The 18,507-nt window shown below is 41.1% G+C and overlaps 1 long non-coding RNA gene across 1 annotated transcript in view; it reads right to left on the reverse strand.

Annotated features, from left to right (window-relative positions):
* Window positions 1–3,490: 3,490 nt before the first annotated feature.
* Window positions 3,491–18,507, reverse strand: part of LOC146974090 (uncharacterized) — a 47,760-nt gene continuing 32,743 nt past the window's right edge. The window contains exon 4 of the long non-coding RNA XR_015037590.1: window positions 3,491–3,572. This is a non-coding gene — a long non-coding RNA (uncharacterized LOC146974090). The remainder of the gene's footprint in view (window positions 3,573–18,507) is intronic.

Genomic DNA, 18,507 nt, shown 5'->3' on the forward strand with positions numbered 1-18,507 from the left:
TCCTTTGGAGGTCGTAGCCTACGTGGTCTACGGAGGCAACAGCTTCGGAGGAGGCATCTCCTCCTACCGCTGCGTCAACCGTTGGTAAATGGGTCCAGTCTTTGGAGCATTTCCTGATTATGTCTGAATGCAATCAACATCCTAATGTCAAACATTTAAAAGCGGCGGCTCCTCAGTTCCTCTAATCATAACGGTGCGTCTTTCTGAAACCGACTCAATACGCCATAGTACATATACACCAGGCCTGTAGTGGCACTGTAACACTGCCACACAAATACACCAAAAACAAAGAAGAAAGAGTGGAAAGCTTGTGACGCTGTAAACAAACTCCAAACATTCTAAGTCGACTGAAGAAGTTATCAGAACAAATATAGGCATTTTTCAGGCGCGGTATCCAAGTCTGCCGTTGTTGTTATGTTACATCTAGCAGTGCAGCTCAGGTTACACGTATGAGGTGTATGAGTGTGAGGTCATGGCACCTGTAAATAAAACTCACTCATCGCATTTCAGGTGATCTTTTGCGATGCGTTTATCGTGCATGATGATGAAAATAGGATTAACCGGTCAGCCCTAGTGATGACCACATGATTTAAAAGCGATTAAACAAACAGGCGTTTGCTGTTGGGTTTTTCAGAACGTCATTCCTCTCCCATCACTCCTATCGAGCTCCCTCCACTCCTCCGTCCATTCATGACACATTCATCTCTCAAAATTTGTTCTCCCTCTCTTGACTTGCTGCTCCATTTCTCCCGTTTTCGCGCGGGCACCAACTTCTCCTCCAAGACTGTCATTGTTTTCAATTTGCAGCCGTTTCAAGGCTCCTGAGGTATCTCCGGGCAACACGCAGGGAGCTGGTGAAAGACAAGGGAGACCAGGGGAGCCAAGGCCGGTGTAACCAAGGATCTGTGGCCAATCTACCATGATGCTTCGCTCTGCAGTTCTGGGAGTGGAGTCAATCTCCCGTTTCATAATTTCGTTACACACATTCAAGCTCAGATGTGCAGGGACACAGCAGCAACCGCCGCAGCTCCTCTTTATCACATGTGCACCCTCCAACATGATGGGATCGCACAGGAGCATCAATAATAAACACTTGGTTGAGTTTATGGGACAGATTTGGGTCAAAATTAATGTTTTTTCAACTTATGCTGATAAAATGAATAAAGAATCAGCATTTAAGCATATATAAATAAATAAAAACACATTTATTTCTGGCTTATGGCACAAATCTATTAAATTAACTACCACGCAAGTGACCATAATATATAGCGTCAAAGCCGCTGTCTGCCATTGACAGAATCAAAGTCGTCATTTCTCCTGTTGTTGGGTTGAAAACCATCAACAAGCTGAGTGTGTGTAATAACAGCCTGTCAGAGACGGATGGGAGAAGTGATCAAGTTCACTCAGACCTCAGATATAGATCCTGTCAATCACTTTGTTGATAAAGCAGTAATACATTTCTCCAGTATCTAATCCGCCCACATCCTGCGACAACATAAGAAAACTGAGGGTACAAGATCATCAGTGTGTGGCTGCACTGAATCACACAATGCATCATACACAGGTGTGTGTATGCAAATGATGCATTCTTCTTATATAAATGTGGAGAGGAGAAGAAAATAAATATCTGAGAATTTATTCAGCGTTCATCTTTCAAAAGAAATGTTTAACCATTTCTTTGTTATGCTTAATTAAAGGGACTAAAAAAACTAATTAGGTGCATAATCAAGAACATGTTTGTTTGCTCTTCATCATCACCTTAGCTACTGCTATGGTTACTGAAAATTTCATTAATTTAGCAGCAAATAATTCCCATCAAAATTCGCCCGAAAGCGATGTGACCTCCTCCTCTAATTTAAGAAGCAATATCTGTCAGGTTTTGCATAGTAAATCATTTGTTTGTAAATTTATTCACATTATTTTACATCATTAAACTCATTGTTTCAGCACACACACAAAATAAATCCTTAGGTATGCACTGCCTCACACTGACAAAAACACAACAATGTGTCATGCACACATCCCAACACCTCTGTGCATCACACAAACTAGTGCAAAAGCACCTTTAGCTGCAGTTGTTCCCGTAGGTGTCAGGTAGCATATGCTGCCAGTCATGTCACCTGACAGACTCACACAGGTGACAGTGTGCAACTGCAACATCCTTAATTATAAAAAACCGACAGTCTGGGAGCTTTTTCTCATTTCATCTCTCTGCTTTACATCCAGGAAAAAAATCCACAGGCTCCAATAAAACAGACCCCAGACAGATTTAGAGTCTGGTTTTACATGCCGATCATTTTCACTCGCTATAAGCTCTCTGACAAACAAAAAAAACAAAAAAGGTACAATATGAATCATTATGATGCAGTTTCTCCCGCTGTTTTGGGTCAAGTTTGATTTAACCTATAGTTGTGAAAACACTCTTCCACTCAACAGATGCAATTGATAAAAATAATAGATCAAACACAGATGGTGTGCCCCACCACCCTGCAAACTCACAACCTAGAAAACCTAATAACAGTCTATTTAATGGGTCAACTCTATGATGGGTTTTATGATGTACTGGGCAATCTTCTGCTCACATCCCGCAGCGTTCAAACTCTGTTTCACACACACACACACAGACTCCTCCTCGTCTCCTCTGTTACACACCCCCAGCCTTTCAAAACCGTTGGCAAAATGTTTGTTCAGTGATTGGTATTGATGAAAAACATTATCAACCCCCTGCAAAGGGAGCCAGATAGTAATTTTGTGCTATGAGAGGGAAAAATCTTTACCTCCTCTCCTTTTAAGTGAAACTGAAAATATTTCTCCAGCTTCATCCTCACAAAGTCTGCTAATCGCTAAATTCTGGTGTTTATGTGGATGAAGTCATGTTTTTCTCGCTGAATGCCGACACTGGAAACCAAACTCTCTTTGAATATCTGCTACTAACACCAAGACATAGGCTGGACGCCATCAAGCTGGGAGAAACAGCAGATACACACTTAGCAGCGAAGAAAAAGAAATGCAGTCCTCGTGAGGCACTGGAGCCGTCACCAACAACAGGAGCCTCGAGGGCTACGCCACTGTGTCGCTGGTTAGTGTGTTTCCACCGTTTCTCCCAGCTTGATGGCGTCCAGTCTCTACGTTTTCTGCGAGCCCACCGCACCGCACGCCCAACTGCACCTGCGCTCTGTCATTGGCTGAGGAAAACACACCAAGTCTCCGCCCAGAAACATCCCAGCTGCACCAAAACATCAAAGTACAGACAATGGAGGCGTGGGTGTGTGCGTGTTGCAGACACAGTCACCTCCATTATTTATTTACATAAATAACTAATTATGATTATTATCATTATGTAGAAGCCGATTAGTGATGATAAAGCAGGATTTCTTTTGTCTATATTTAGTTGGGGGGTTTTTTTGGATAGTCACACAGACTCTAGTGTTGGTCCAGGTTATCTGAGGTAGGGCTGTGTGAGGCACATATTAATCATCAGTGTATTTACCTGCGGTAGATTTGGATCAGTGCACTCTCAGTGTGGAGAAGCAGCAGGAGAACTGGCACCGCAGCTGAGCTGAGAAGTGGTGCTGTGGACAGAGGCAATAAAAAACATGTGATTTAGAAACGTCTCTTTACTCTTACAGTTTTATTTTGCTCTCCAACAGGCCGTAGACACAACGGTGTGTGCAACAGTGCAAACTGTATACTCCATGAATCAGTTAGAGTTAAGTGCAGGTGCACTTGTACACCGAGTTCCACTATCACTAAAACAACACTGGTAATGAGAGTGTGTCACTGTCTTTTCTAATGCAATCTAACACACACACACTTGCATTACTGATGCTGTATACACATACAGTACAAATCCTTTTGAACCAATGCAGAGCTGCTGAGAGGTTAATGGTGATCAGAGCTGATGTTGCACTCACTCTCTCTGCTTTTCCTCAAAATATCTGAACTGAAGTGTTACACAACTCTTACTCCTGCTACAAAAGGTTTCTGAGCTGCTCTCCTTTCTGCAACATTTCCAAATATATTCAACACAAAAAGTACCCAAAATCATCTTCTATACAATTGTTTTTGTTCCAAACCTTGTCTGTTTTAAAGAAAAATACATTGACATGGGTAATGCGTAAAAGTAATGAGAGTATAGGATACATATGAAGTGGCTCGTCACCCTAATGAGAAGAGAAGTCCAGGAATTATTTAAATTTTCATGGCTGAAACCCAATGTTTTGTACTTCCACTTAAAAAGTAAAATACAAATATTTACAAGGAAACTGAATGCTCAAAACAAGAGCAGGAAGTGCAGTAATGTAACTAACTTAGCTTTAGTCCGGAACTTCAGAGTATCTAACACTGACCAGATAAGTAGAATCAAAACGTGGTCGTAGGTCAGATCAATGGAGTACAGAGCGTTTCCGCACTCCAACAAACCACATGCACGAGTCACACGTGCACCCTGCAGCCGTTGCAGCGCGTTGCCTCATGGTCCCTTTGGAGTTCCTCATGTTTAAAACACACAATCTCCATCCTAAAGCAAATCAGTTATTGATCATTAATTCAAAGCCAGAGAGGAATTTTTAAACAGCGCTGCGTTTTCAACGTCTCTGTCTCGTGCGCTCCGACTTCATTCCCGCTGCACTTTAACTCTTTATCAAACTTTCGCACGCGCATCATCGTCAGTGAGTCTCACTGAAGATGATGCAAGGACAGTAAAGTTGGGATTCTTTCTGTTTTTCCAGGTGATCATATTTCATCATGGAGTCGTTATGAATATAATCCACTAAGAATAAGGATTAAGTCTCTTTTACGCACTGTTTGACATCTCAACATAATGATATTATTCAGTCACCTTGGTGCAACAGGCTCAAAGATTAATGTCTGTCATCATCTTCTTTCAGTATTTGTTCATGTGCATTCACCAAGGTAATGAGGCTAGTTTATAAAAGAGGCACAGAGCACTCTGACCCATACAAACCTATGAGACACACACACACACACACATTAAAAAACACTTTCCTCAGGTAAAACTGAGCCAGCTTCAGTAGCAACACAAAAAACGATTTGGTATCTTATAGAAAAAATAGAAATAAATAAATGAATCCAACCGACCCCATGTGTATACAACCTAAATCACACAATTATAGATACACACCTTACTGTGCATCAGCTTTACACACAGATAAACACATGTGCTTACTCAGATAATAGTCACTTAGTGATATATATGGGAGGTCAGTGGACTCAACATTTTCTCTCTGTGGGCTGCGGGCGGCAGGGGTCTGCTTGGTCAGCACACAACTGCTCACTCTTATCAACAGATAGGGAACACCGGCAACCGCAGTTTGAAAATGTAATGTGTGTGTGTGTGTGCAAATATAGACTTGAAGTGTGTGTTTCTGTGTGCCTCTACCTCCAGGACAGAGAACTACTGGAGTGTGTGTGTGGGTTGGTTTATATCAGAGGATTATACAGAAAGAATTTCTGCAGCTAGTTTTGTTAAATGGCAAAAAACATCCCAGAAACACATTTCACCTAAGACGAGGTGTCAGCTGTGACTTATCTGGATTCTGCCTTCAGCTGTAATGGAAGAAGCTGTGCTTTTCATTAGCCTCTTTTTTTTGTGAAGCAGGTAATTTACTCATTAGACCGTGATTTATTGCACTAGTTACTGAACTATTTTTTTTATTATTCACTGCAGGAACTGACACCAGTTCATCTCCCTGAACTCCTCAGGACCTCAACTCCAGAGTTTTCAGTTAGTGCCTTAAATTACACATTTTAATTCCTGAAGAGTTTTTGAGTTTTCATATTTTTTCCATCACAACTACATATTTATGACTATGTGAAACATGGAATTAGAGTATGTGCAAAAGTATTGGTGAAGTCAAGAAGGTAAGAGACTCAGGTGAAACACATGTGGGTGCTCAAGTGATCAATTAATCAGACCAATCAACGAGTGTTGGAGTTGTTGGATTGTGTATTTGATGAGTTTGATGAGGGAAACCAAGAAATCCCATGAGCCTCCGTAGCATAGCTCTGAGCAGCGCACGGCTCTGCTCTGCCGTTCTAAAAACAGCTTGCACTGACAATTAAAGGTAACGAACCTACTGCTAAAACTATATGGATTACGGCAATGCCAAAACGTTGAACTATCCCTTTAAATGTTACTCACATAGAAACAAATACTGCATCTATGAGAGACTCGTCTCAGTGGTGGATTAACACACACTTGGTGCTCGATTAATTATTCACATCAGCTGGGTGGTAAATGTGAGACTGACTCAAAATTCACTGCAGTGATCAGGTTCATGGTCATAAAGGAACCTGGTGTGACAGTGTCTTTGTAAACAGTGGAGCTCTGTGGCACAGAGGAATAAGAAGATACACAGGGCTTTAGATCCACAGATAGGACTTGTTAGTATGGGTCAATTCACCGTTGTGGCCTTAAAGGGATCTGTAAAATATGGAATATAAATACAGCTTTAGCCTGAAACGCCTCCTTTAAAACAAAACAGCTAAATTCAGTCTGATAACAACACAGAGTTACAGAGCAGCTGAGCTGAGGTGGATCACTCCACTGTCACTCATGTCCCTGAAGAGAAAGGCTTTGTCAGAACGACTTTAAGAGGTGGAGGTGTATAAATATGTAACTGTCCAGATTTGTCAAAAAAACAACAACGACATAAAGACTTCAAGATTTGTATCACATACGTGGGAATGTGGTGGTGCAACTTTGTGCTGCCTATTAGCTGTGTCCCTCTGTGTGCCAGTTTCTTGCACTATGCAGAATATTTCTGTCCTCCCACTGAAGCTGTTATTTCCCGTCTTGAAAATTTCATTCACTTGAGAGAAAATGTGATGATTTTATCCCTTTGTGGTACACCTCCATTAAGTTTATGGCTGTGTGAGCAATTACTCCCATGCGGCTTCACTATGATTAGATAGCCTGGTCTGTCTCGTGAAACAATAAGTACGGTTTTAAGATGCAAATATTATGCAGAAACTGTGGGAGAAAAATCATCCCCTGCACAAAAACAAGTTTTTTTTCAGGAGACGTCTTGGAGAAAGAGACAAAAAAAGAAAGAAAAAGGTTGTAGTTTGATAAAGTTTCCAATAACACAGAGGCAAGTGATGCTGTAGAGGAGTGGATGCATTTTCATAGGATCAATAATGAGTTCTCTGTTTCTCTATAACGAGTCAAGAACATATTATAACCTGCAAGCTCCATGAATCAATATTTCTACATCTCCCACTCTCATTACGCCTGAACCTCAGACTACACTGCACACCTACCTGTGATTAGCAGACAAAGTTAGCAACCAGCTTGTGTGAAACATTTCTGTACTCCATGCTCAGCTGATCAACACAACGATCAATCAGCTCGCTCACCAACTCAATTGTAAATATGCTTCTTTATTTCCTTGGCACAAATCCTCCACAGACGGCATCTCTTACTACCGATCCCACGACATTGTGATACGATTCTGGCACCTGATGTGGATCAATAAATGTGAAAGGTCACTGACTGTCATCCTGGACGCCACAGTCGATCTATAGTCGTACTCATTCTCACCTTTCTGCCATGTGGATATAACTCTAGCTGCTAACAAGGCTCTACCACTGAGGCCAATTAACACATTAAAAATGCTTTCTCTATGTAATAACTCCCACATGCCCGTGATAAACATATATTTAAAAAATAAGGTAACATCAAGTAACACCATTTACAGAAAATTATTTTCAAAAATAATAATATGCAAATTGTAATTTCTTGTTGTCAATCAGTTATAGAGCTATGTGCACAGACCTAATTATACATCATTAATACACACTGTGATTAAACAGAGAAGAAAAAAGAGGTGAGGATCATGAGATGGTAGAGAGTAGATATGACTAAAGGTGAAAATAATGTCGGGTGATGTGGAGCGAAAATGGCAGGAAGGGGCAAGTAGGACTCATTATCAAGTAGCACCTCTTCTGGCTGCATGTGAACGTGTTGACAACAGCTCACAGTGGGAGACTGAGAGGAAAGAGAAAAGAAGAGAATTATGGGAAAATGAGAGGGTGGAGCGAGCAGAGAGATCACAGATAAGGAGAGGTGGTGGTGATGACAAAGGGGAAGAGGATAAAATTCAATTTCAGGTTTTACTTTCTGGTGACAATGTGTTACAAATGCTCTTTGATTTTCTCCAATATTTCTTACATCTCGTATAGAGATAAAGCACTGCACAAAAGTTATGTAGGTACACGAAAAGTAAAGTGCAGATGCTTTCAAAAAATAATGTCATCATGAATAGTTCTTATTTATAAATTCACACCTTTCTACAAAGTGAATTAAAGAGGAAAAATATATGAATCGATACATTTATAAGGTTAAAACCGCCGCCTGCATCATCTCCGGCCTGTTCTGCCTGTATATAACCCATCCTGTCCACCAGAAGCTGTCTTCATCAGCTCTGCCTTGACCAAACAATCCCCATTCATTTTATATTCCATGTTATAAACTATTTGCTTGTCTGTACACAACGACTATTGCACATCTCCCAGTCCTGGGTGAGGGATTCCTCCTCTGTCGCTTGAATTCGTTGGCAACTAACTCTGTTATCAATTTTTGTCGACTACATCAATTAATCGTTGCACCCCCATTTGAGACAAACTGTTTGTAAAAATGGGCTATACCAATTAGAGTTGTTCTGATTCCAATACCAGTATTGGGAATGCCTCCGATACTTCGGAAAATTCTGGGATCTGTATCGGCGGGTACTTCAGTCCATGCAACAATCCGATGCCATGTGTACTAGAAATAGGAATCTGTTTACCAATTAGCTCCCACAGCACAAGTATCGGAATCGGTATCGAGAGAGATAACACATGAGGTTAACTGCTGCTGACATGTTAGGTTGTTTGTCTCTATGAACAGTTATAAGTTCATTGGTAGTAATAGTAATTGAAGAAAAGTACGATGGATGACAAATACCAGATGTGAATAATATCAAAAACATCTCATGAAACTTTAATCCCTCTTGTCCAATGACAGACACTGAATGGTACCTTACAGTAGTTTTACTCAGCAAAATTTAGAATCAGTCATTATCGGGGCCTATTACCGTGGCTTATCTTTGTCCTTCTTCACTGTTCAGAGCAAAATTCAAATGAAGCAATACAAGGGAAGGAAGATCAGGGGAAAATTGGATAGTGACAGAACAGTAGGAGTATGCTGCTGCCAGAGACCGAATGTGAACTTTGTGAGGGCCAAAAGGATTTTTTATGAGATGTAAAAAAAAAAAAAAAAACAAGCTTGCAATTTAGAACAGCAAATGTTAAAACCTTTGAAGAATCGACTATAGTTTCATTCAGCACTGTGCTTTATCAATAGGTGACAGAGAGAAGCAAAACAGGAATTAATTTATGTGAAAATGTCACAGATTATTACTTTTACAGGCTCGGTCGTGCAAAACAATGCAGTTGTCAGAGTGAGTTTGTGTGCTAGCAAGTGACACAGATTGAAGCACAAATCCAGTTATATGCTCACATCAACAAAACACAGCTTCTGCAGCGCTATGAAATCCGTCTGCCGTCCCCAGAGGAAACGGCTCAGACTCTGTGACAGAGCTGTGAGTCAAGATCACTTTTGTCAATTTCATGTCAAGTGCAGGACGGGAGCAGAAAGTCTGATGAGGTCTGAAGATGGTCAAGATAAATCCAAGACTGCAGAGCAACAGAGGACCTTGAATTCAACCTTCATTCAAAACTCTGAATCAGTTACGTCCTCCATGCTCATGTTGGATCCACCTCTGCCACAGTGATGGGTTGAATTTCATTTAACATTTTTATCCATCAATCTATCAAATCAAGTGCAACCACTTTTGATATAATTTGGTATGAGGAACTGCAGTACATCCAAAACATAAGACTATCTATTTCAAACAGTCTCTACTCTCAAGCAGCAGGTCATGTGGACAGGTAAGATGAGCTCAATATCAAATCAAGACACAGTACTTCCATATAGATAATCAAGAATAAAAAAAAATGCTGCGAAAACGAGTATTTGAGTAGAAATTACAGATGAAAATTTAAAAAATGTGATGCTTAATTGAATATATGTTAAGTTACCTGTTACGTAAGCACTGAGCTAATTGTTAGCAATCTTTTCGTTGCTCTGACCTCTTACAGGTACATGTTGATGTGTATTTATGTTGTTCTTGACTTATTGTTCTCACGGGCCGGATCGGGTCAGGCCTCCTTTTTTTCCCCCTAAAACACAACTCTTGCTGGTTGTTACGTGTGTCACATGAGCCAGGAGACGGGGGTGGGGGGGGGGGGTGCGTCAGGAATGGCGGTTGCCCCCCGTGTTTCGGTTAGGCTACTGCAAATAAAAAAGAATGCCTGCCTGTATGTCCGGTCCGATAAGGTATTTCATTCAAGTTTCATCATGACATTATGGCTGGCAGAGTAGAGTTTTTTGTTTTTTTATCAGCAGGGTTTTGGGCCAAGAATTAATGCTGGTGAGTCGGGTTGCGTCGGGTCCTGGCTTCAAGACACACAGGTCTGTCCAGGTCTGGTTGTAATTTTTGGGTCCTTTGACAACTCTAACTTGACTTCACTGATATTAAAATAAGAGCAAGTTATAGTCAAATAATTGTAAACACACACTAATTGTGATGTATTTGTAAATACTAATAAAAGTGCAAAAGCTTGTGGCCATGTCCTTGAAGTCAAGACTCTTTTTGCTTATTTTGTCCAAACAAGGATTAAAAAGCACAGAGGGATTCTGTTTAATGAGAGAATGAGAAAAGCTGCATATCCTCACACTGGAGAAAGTTAAAGCTTAGAAAAGATGGGCATTATATTTGAGAAATTACTTGAGAGGGTTTATAGATATTTAAAAATGTTGTTGATACTTTTTTTTTATTAACCATGTCAGAATTTGGTGGTGTAATATGTGTATAACATATAAAATATTCAAATCTTTTATTCCTCAATGGGAAGACTTGAATGTCATCATCACCCACTAAAAAGAAGCAATTTACAAGTATAATAAACCTGACTGGAAACTGCAGCAGGGCTTCCTCAGCACTCCTGTGTCTGAAACAGCACTTGCCCGTATCATTATCTGCCATCTCCAATTGCAGGCGGCATAACTGAAAGCTGGAGAGTATTCAAGCTAACCATAAGGTGTTTACATTTCAGGCATTTAGCTGTCACTCTCATCCACAGCGACTTACGACGAGTGCAGCAGGGGAATAAATTATCTATGATCAACAACATCGCAAACAACCAATACTGGCTAGGCAGTTAAAAAAAAGACAAGGAGAGACAGCTCTGGAGACAGTGTGTTTTTTTTCCAAGTTCAGTATATACTGGAATAAGTTGAAGAGGTAGGTACGGGAGAGGGATTACGACTCTGAAGTCATAAAGGTATTTCATAATGGTTTGGTACCTGGCTGTGCACACAAGGTGTGAAGTGAAACGGCATAAAACAGCTCCATAATATGTGAATACTGTTAATGGAAGATTTCAGCTCTTACTCTACTCTTTTTCTTTTCTTGATGTTCATTAATTTCTTATGTATAATGATTAACAATTGTATTTTGTTTTCTAGGTTTATTTCCTTTACAAAGACGTGTATTCCCTAAGCTAACAGAGGGAAGCTGACAGTGAATGGTTACTACAAAGGTAAGTAGGTACAGGAACTCAAACAGCTCACAGAGATAACTGTCTGTGAGATAACTAATGTAACATACTGTAGGTTTGGTTACAGTGTAAAGAGGCAGCGAGATATGTTTAAGTTGTTTGTGTATTTGTAAGGATTTTGAGTTTATTAAGCAACCGTCTTCATAAACAGAACTCCTGTCTACAGTGGAAATGATACAGTATATTAAAAAAATAAAGTGCTAGGAAAACATACTGATCCTGCCAGAAATGTTTTCCATCACTGCAGTGAAGCAGACATTGCCCAGCACGTCTACAAATCATTGCACAGGAGGAGGCCGTAAAAGCATGTTTCTACAAGATATCTTGAAAAATAGAGTAGAAAATAGGTTCAAGGTTAATCATGTAATTACAGAATCTTCATCTTTCTTTGTTGAGTTCAACACTTTTTAAAGGGATCGGTCATCTTCAGCTCATGCGTGTTGTGCGTACTATGAAATACACTATAGTACTGTATGTACTTCAGCTAACACATTGTATTAATGTTTTTTTTTTCTTTATATGATTGTTTACAACACTGCTATCTTCGCAGGGATACTCAGGTTTGCGAAACGGTGGTCTCTTCATACAATATACCTCATGTGTTTGTATTTACAACTCATTAAGGTGGATCGCCCATGTTCCACTATGACCCTGGCGATGATCAAACATTTATGTCAGCGCCTCTCTGTGCATCTCAAGTCCAAACTGGCCTCAGAGCTGCAGACAGCATGGAGGGGGTAAAACGGCATGCGTCCCAGTGGTCTATTTAAAAGCAGGCTACCCTAAGGCGAGCCAATAGGAGAGTAACCGACCTATCCTGCGCTCTACATGCTGAGTTACACCTACTGCCCTCTGGTAGGAGGTTCAAACTTCTAAGACTAACTAGATTTAGGAATTAATTAATCACATCAATAAAACTATTATGTACTGGCACGAGGCCAATGGGAACTGGATGATCTTTTATATAATGTATATGTATTTTAATTGGAAATAGGAATTGCCTTCTTTCTTACTTTTCATGGCTGCAGCAGCATGTGTGAAGAGTTCAAGGCAATCTGCCTCATGAATCCTGGAGACGTGTCATCAGCAGTGGACAAAGCAGAGCAGGTGAAACAGAACAGGGCAGTACAGTCTTGGAGGACGTGAACTCCTGAACTTTGGATCCAGAAACATTTCTGCCACTGGGAGGAGGAGTGTTATGTGTGTTATATGTGTGTGGGGGGGATATGTCCTTGAAATGGCTTTCGCACGCTGGCTGCACAGTATGATGTCCACACACTCAGTGTTTCCTTCTCTCTTCATGTGTGTCATCTTGCTCTCTATTACTTTATATTTATCCATTCTCCTCTTTTATCTGTCTCTAATAGCCCACCTGCCTCTTTCTCTCCTCCCCTGTATCCATCTCCCTCTCCCTCCCTCCCTCCCACCCTCATTGTAACCATCCATCAAGTAACTCCACTAACTGACCCCTGCAAACCACTCGCTAACCTGTGCAGCTTCTGTTGTTGCTGTGTGTGTTTGTGTGCTTAAGTGCAGACAGGTTGCACACACACAAATAAAGATCTTGTGCAAATGCATAAATTCACACATGCAAAGACACACTTCTAGTTAGGCCTAAATCACACACATTAAGCGTCCATTAGCCAGAATATATCAACACATTTAGCATCATATTACGCCCAGGCACACACACATTTATACACTAAAAGAAAGAACATAAAATCAGAAAGCAGACACACAATCATTTATCATACTGTGGCAGAGAAACTTTGTCCTCTCACAGCAGTCTATCCTTTCACTGATCTGAAGTGGAGCATAAAGGATCGAGAGGTAAAATACTGCGGTGCAGCTGCTCTCTGCTCAAACTGCTAAACATGTTTCACAAAGAGTTGTGAGCGAGTGAGTCATATTATAAACAGAGACATGCACAGAAAACTGCTCGTGCTGACAAGCGTGTGAACTTTTGTTTTGTATCTGCAGCTTAGTACAAAAAGCACAAAACTGGAGTGATGCACTTTTAGCTCATATTTTACACCTGAGGTAAGGCGGGGTGCAGGGGCTGATCCACGCATATTTCAGCTACAGTAATTTTTATGCGTGTATTCACACCTGGTTTGTTTGGAGCAGTTGTTCTGAAATGTAATGTGGGAACGTTTAACCCCAAAGATTGGTTCGTTTGGGCCTATGTGAACATAGCAATCGCTGTGGAATAAAACAAGCGGGCCGAGATCCCTTAGAAGGGGTGGTCCCAAAACGTAACACGCTGCTGACGTTCCATGGTTCTCAATGACCGGGGGCACTGGTTCAGACCGTGTCTGGGCCGAAAAATATACCTGGGAAGACTCGGGTCCGATTTCCCAAAATCCCAAAAATATACACAAATGACTTTTGCCTGGGTTGGATCCAAGCTTCTCCAAGATTTTAATTTTCAGACCCGTTTAGACTTCTATTCCATGTTCCGACAACCCACCAGTCCAACATAAGCCTCTAATTGTCTGAATGGCAACACTTCATTTTCTGGATGGCATTTGGTTACATCTTTGGACCGCTTGGGACTCTTACTGTGTGAACACAAACAACCGACCCAAAAGAAGCCCCTGAATCGGAACAAAGCAAAAGAGCCACAGGTCTGAATACACTGTATGTTTTTCTGTTCCAGTAATCTACTGTTCATTTACTGTGTTGCACTATATTTTGAGGGAAAATGTGTGAAAGTGAAAAATTATGAGCTGTGGGTTCAGAAAGTGCATGAATTTGCTGAGCTCTGGGGCTATTAACCACTATCAAAGGATTCATTCAAATATCAGCTCCTCATGACCATCACCTCCAAACGTCTCCAGCAGCAGCTCGTATCAGCTCTCGCTCCTCAACATTAGTTCAACGAGTATGATAATTTGCTAAGATAAAATCCCCACTCTCCACTGGGAGTGTTTGATATGTCTCCTCTGTAGCAGAGCGAAAATGTGAACTGGAGAGTGGGAGGAATATTTACTTGAACTGCCCTCCTTTCTACAGTCATTGTTTGGTTGCGCTGCGTTTTGGATGGGGTCTTGTTGTCCTCTTTTACAGATGAGGTCTGGCTGTCCTTGGCTCCCTTTTCATATCGAGCCTGTTTTTCCTGAAGTTAATTCATGCGTGTCAGGTCCAGGTAGGCTTTTCCACAGCTCTCTAATTTACATCAGCTCAGATCCACCAGCCAGCGTCGGTGCAACAGATCTCAGCAGTGCTGAGAATAAATAAATGTATTACAAATAAAAGGAATGAATAAACAAAGACTTAAGAGACTATGATTATACAGAGAGGTAAAAAAAAACAGGCCTTGCAAGTTGCTAAACTTAAATAACTTTTAGGATTTATTAGCATATTCCTATACAGTACGCTCCCATCGTCTCTGCCAGGCGTTAAATCTACGTTAATAGTGCACACTTTCAGCTTCAGAGATCTGTGTTCCTTTGACCTCAAAGGTATTAGTCTCCATCTCCTCTTCACAGCATCTGAAAGCTCCGCTGCACTCGTGGGAGCTGCCTTCGTATTCCTTCGGGAATGCTGCGTTTTTGTCTTGGCAAGAGGCAATCTTATTTTTTTTTCTTGCACATGACAAGGCCATGAAATATGACATTGACACACAGAAGCTGGTGCTTGTACAGATAGGCAGAATACAGAACAAGGTTTTACAAGCAAAGCTGGTCCTGACAGGAAGGGAACCGCTGGCCGTCACAGCTGCTGCGAGATGTGAGGTAAGGTGCCATTTCTGTCACGCCACAGTGTATGTAAATGACAGCCCACGCGAGTCAAGTGCGGAGAGTTAAAGAGATGGAGTGAAAGGAGGAGTGAGGGGTATAGAGAGATGGGGAGGGGGAGCACTGATACACTGGTCAGTGCGTTTTAATGTCAATTAAAAAGCAGCACCATGACAGGAAACTCTCCATAAAGCCAGGGAGCTGTGGCGGAGTGACTAATAGCAAGGACAGAGTGACACCTCCTCCTTCCTCCCCCACTTTGCTCCGTCTTGTCTGTGTTTGTGCCCTTCTCTGTCTCATTTTCCTTCCAAATCTTCCTCATTCTTTATCCAATCTTTCTCTGCATGTGGTTACTCTCAATTTCTTCCCTTCGACAACTCCTCGACCCCGCCGTGCTCCCTAATTTCTCTCCACACCCTCAAGGCCAAAGATGTAAAGCGCGTGGATATGAATGTGGCCTTCGTATGAGTCATGATAATGGCCGTCCCTCCTCTTGACCCCCTCACCTCACCTTTCAGGTCCATCGAGAAGAACCAAATGCCAGCTCTAATTTGCATAGAGCCCATTAGCTTCCCTCCAGTAACTCGCTAAAGGGGAGAGAGGCTGCGGATCACCTTATTACACACAGAATAATTGGGAATTTGTTTCCTCTGCATCCATAAATGGGCCTTACACATCCAGCAAGAAGTGAAGGACCTGGGCTCTCAGGCTTGGAAGACTGCATTTCTAAACACCCAATGAAGCTATTTTAATAATAACATGGAGCATATGTAATTTTAATAGATGCAATACTAAAATCATGCTCAGATCCATTTCCAATTGTTGTTCAGTGAAATCTTAGACAAATGTCACATATGCACAGTTTTCAAAGGGTTTGCGTGGTATGAGGCAAAATATTACATTAAACTCATGGATATTTCAAATAAGGCTCTGTGGTCAGAGACAGACATTTCCAATTGGAGATAATATAATAATAAACAGGGTTACAGTGAGTACAACTAGTTGAGAGGGGAACTGCGCTTGTGTCCCTAAAAAGCCCTAAAAGTGAATGCAGTAGGAAGTCCAGTGACATAGTTACAAAAATGCAGCATGCTTTGCTGACTGTGATAGTTTGAGGAACTCACCTCCATTCATTTCCCTGTCAACACTCGCAAGTTATTGTTAGAAATAGATAGGGAAGACACATAGGACCACTAATGCACTCTGTAATCGACTTGTGAGGGCTTTCCCACAACTAGCAAGCAGTGGGTGAGTTCTGTTTTCGTATCTTTTCAGTAGAAACCAGGCAAAGCTAGAAGGTGTTTGATGCCTCGTATTATGTGCTGGGACCCTATTTATACTGTTGACGAAGTTTGGTGCTGTTCTGAACATTATTTGTGGCTATGAGTGGCTTTTTTGATTGTGGTTGGCTCTTGGCTACAAAGACAGCAGTATTTTGCTATCTGGCTGTCTGTGCTGAAGTCGCTAAAACTCAAGACGTTTGCAGTCGGCAAACTTGATCTCCGGAGGGCGGGTTCTACTCGGTCTTACGGTGGGTTAAACTTACACCAGAATATCCCTTTAAGTCAGAGCGATTACTCTTGGAGAGAAGCTTTTCTCTGACGTTCAAGTGATTTCTCTGAGAAAATATTTTGGAAAATTTGGCAACCTAATGCAAAACCAGAGCAAGAACGTCCCTCTCTTTGTGCTCATTAATCTGGTGTTTAATTGTAAATCTGAAGCAAAAAGCAAAAGAGACCACAGGTGCATTATGATATCACTGATGATTCAATTAATTAACAGATGCTTCCAGAAATCTCTTCCAGAAATCCCATTTACCCTAATTTAAAATGTAAGAAAAGAAAGAAAGAAAAGAGCGAGAACAAACTGTGACTCCAAAATCAGGTTGAGTAGTATGAAAACATGAAGAATTTTACCATTTTTTAATGCACTTAATACTCCCACTGCTTCCTTTTCTCTTGCTCATCTCCTCTCCCACCATGCCTCGCAGCCATGTCCATCAAAACGGACTCTGCAACACTGTCAACTATGTACATACATGGTACCCAATAATTTAGGAGAAATCCAAAGAAAACACAGGCTTTCACTGCTGAAGAAACAACCAGGCACAAAATTGTATCCATTTAAAATACTGTTTTTCAGTCACAATGCAAAGAAATGATAATGTTGGAGCTTTGCTCAGTTGACAGAGTGGGCTACGAGAAAGTAAATAAAGCAGTCAGTGCCATCACTTACAGAGTGTTTATTCTCATTTAAAATAAACTTATATTAAATTGTCAAAACAGGAATAATGCTGGAACAAAATGGGAATTACACAAAGCTTGCAGGCATCGCCGATTACACTTTAGGATGAACTCAGATTGACATCTTCTCAAAAACACTCAGAATGTGACGAAATATTATGAATTTCTGATCCCTGACTTCAAGTCAATCACCACCTGGTTTATGACAGTTACTGTACACAGGCTCCATGTATATACACTTAAGCCCCAAATTATTCATACCTCTGTCAAATACAAGGAATTTCCTATTTTTTTCAGTCACAGATTAGTATTTTTTAAACTCTTTTGACATAAATAGGATATGGAGAAAGGTCTGGAGCTATGACCATTTTATTTAGGTAAAATTTCACTGTTAAAGGTTAAACGTTGTAGCCTAGAAATCTAGCCGCACCCTAGCGGCAGCAAATATATTTGCTCCGTAGGTGGGTCTAGAAACGAGCCATAGGAACTTTTTGAGTCTCGAACACCGTTTGTTTTCACCAATCACAGCGCTCTATCTGTTTAGAGAGTAGTTGGGCAGGCTTAACGCAATGACGACATACATTTTAATTGGCTTGTCAGGCTAACGTCATCCTGCTCTTTGCTCTGATTAGTCGTAGCGCTACCAATACATCCATGAGCGCTACCCTATTGCGTGCAGAGGCAGTTTGAAAGACAGCCTTCATCCCTCCCCCTGGATTGAGCCGAGGTCTACCGGTCGTTGCCAGACTATACATTTTAATGATATAGTCTGGCTTGTCAGGCTATAAACGTTGAAAAAAAAATCCAAAATCCATGTCCAAAATTATTCATACTGTACC

The sequence above is a fragment of the Trachurus japonicus genome, chromosome 14 (genome assembly GCF_045865225.1).
Source record: "Trachurus japonicus isolate A0001 chromosome 14, Traja_1.0".
In the NCBI taxonomy this organism is placed as follows: Eukaryota; Metazoa; Chordata; class Actinopteri; order Carangiformes; family Carangidae; genus Trachurus; species Trachurus japonicus.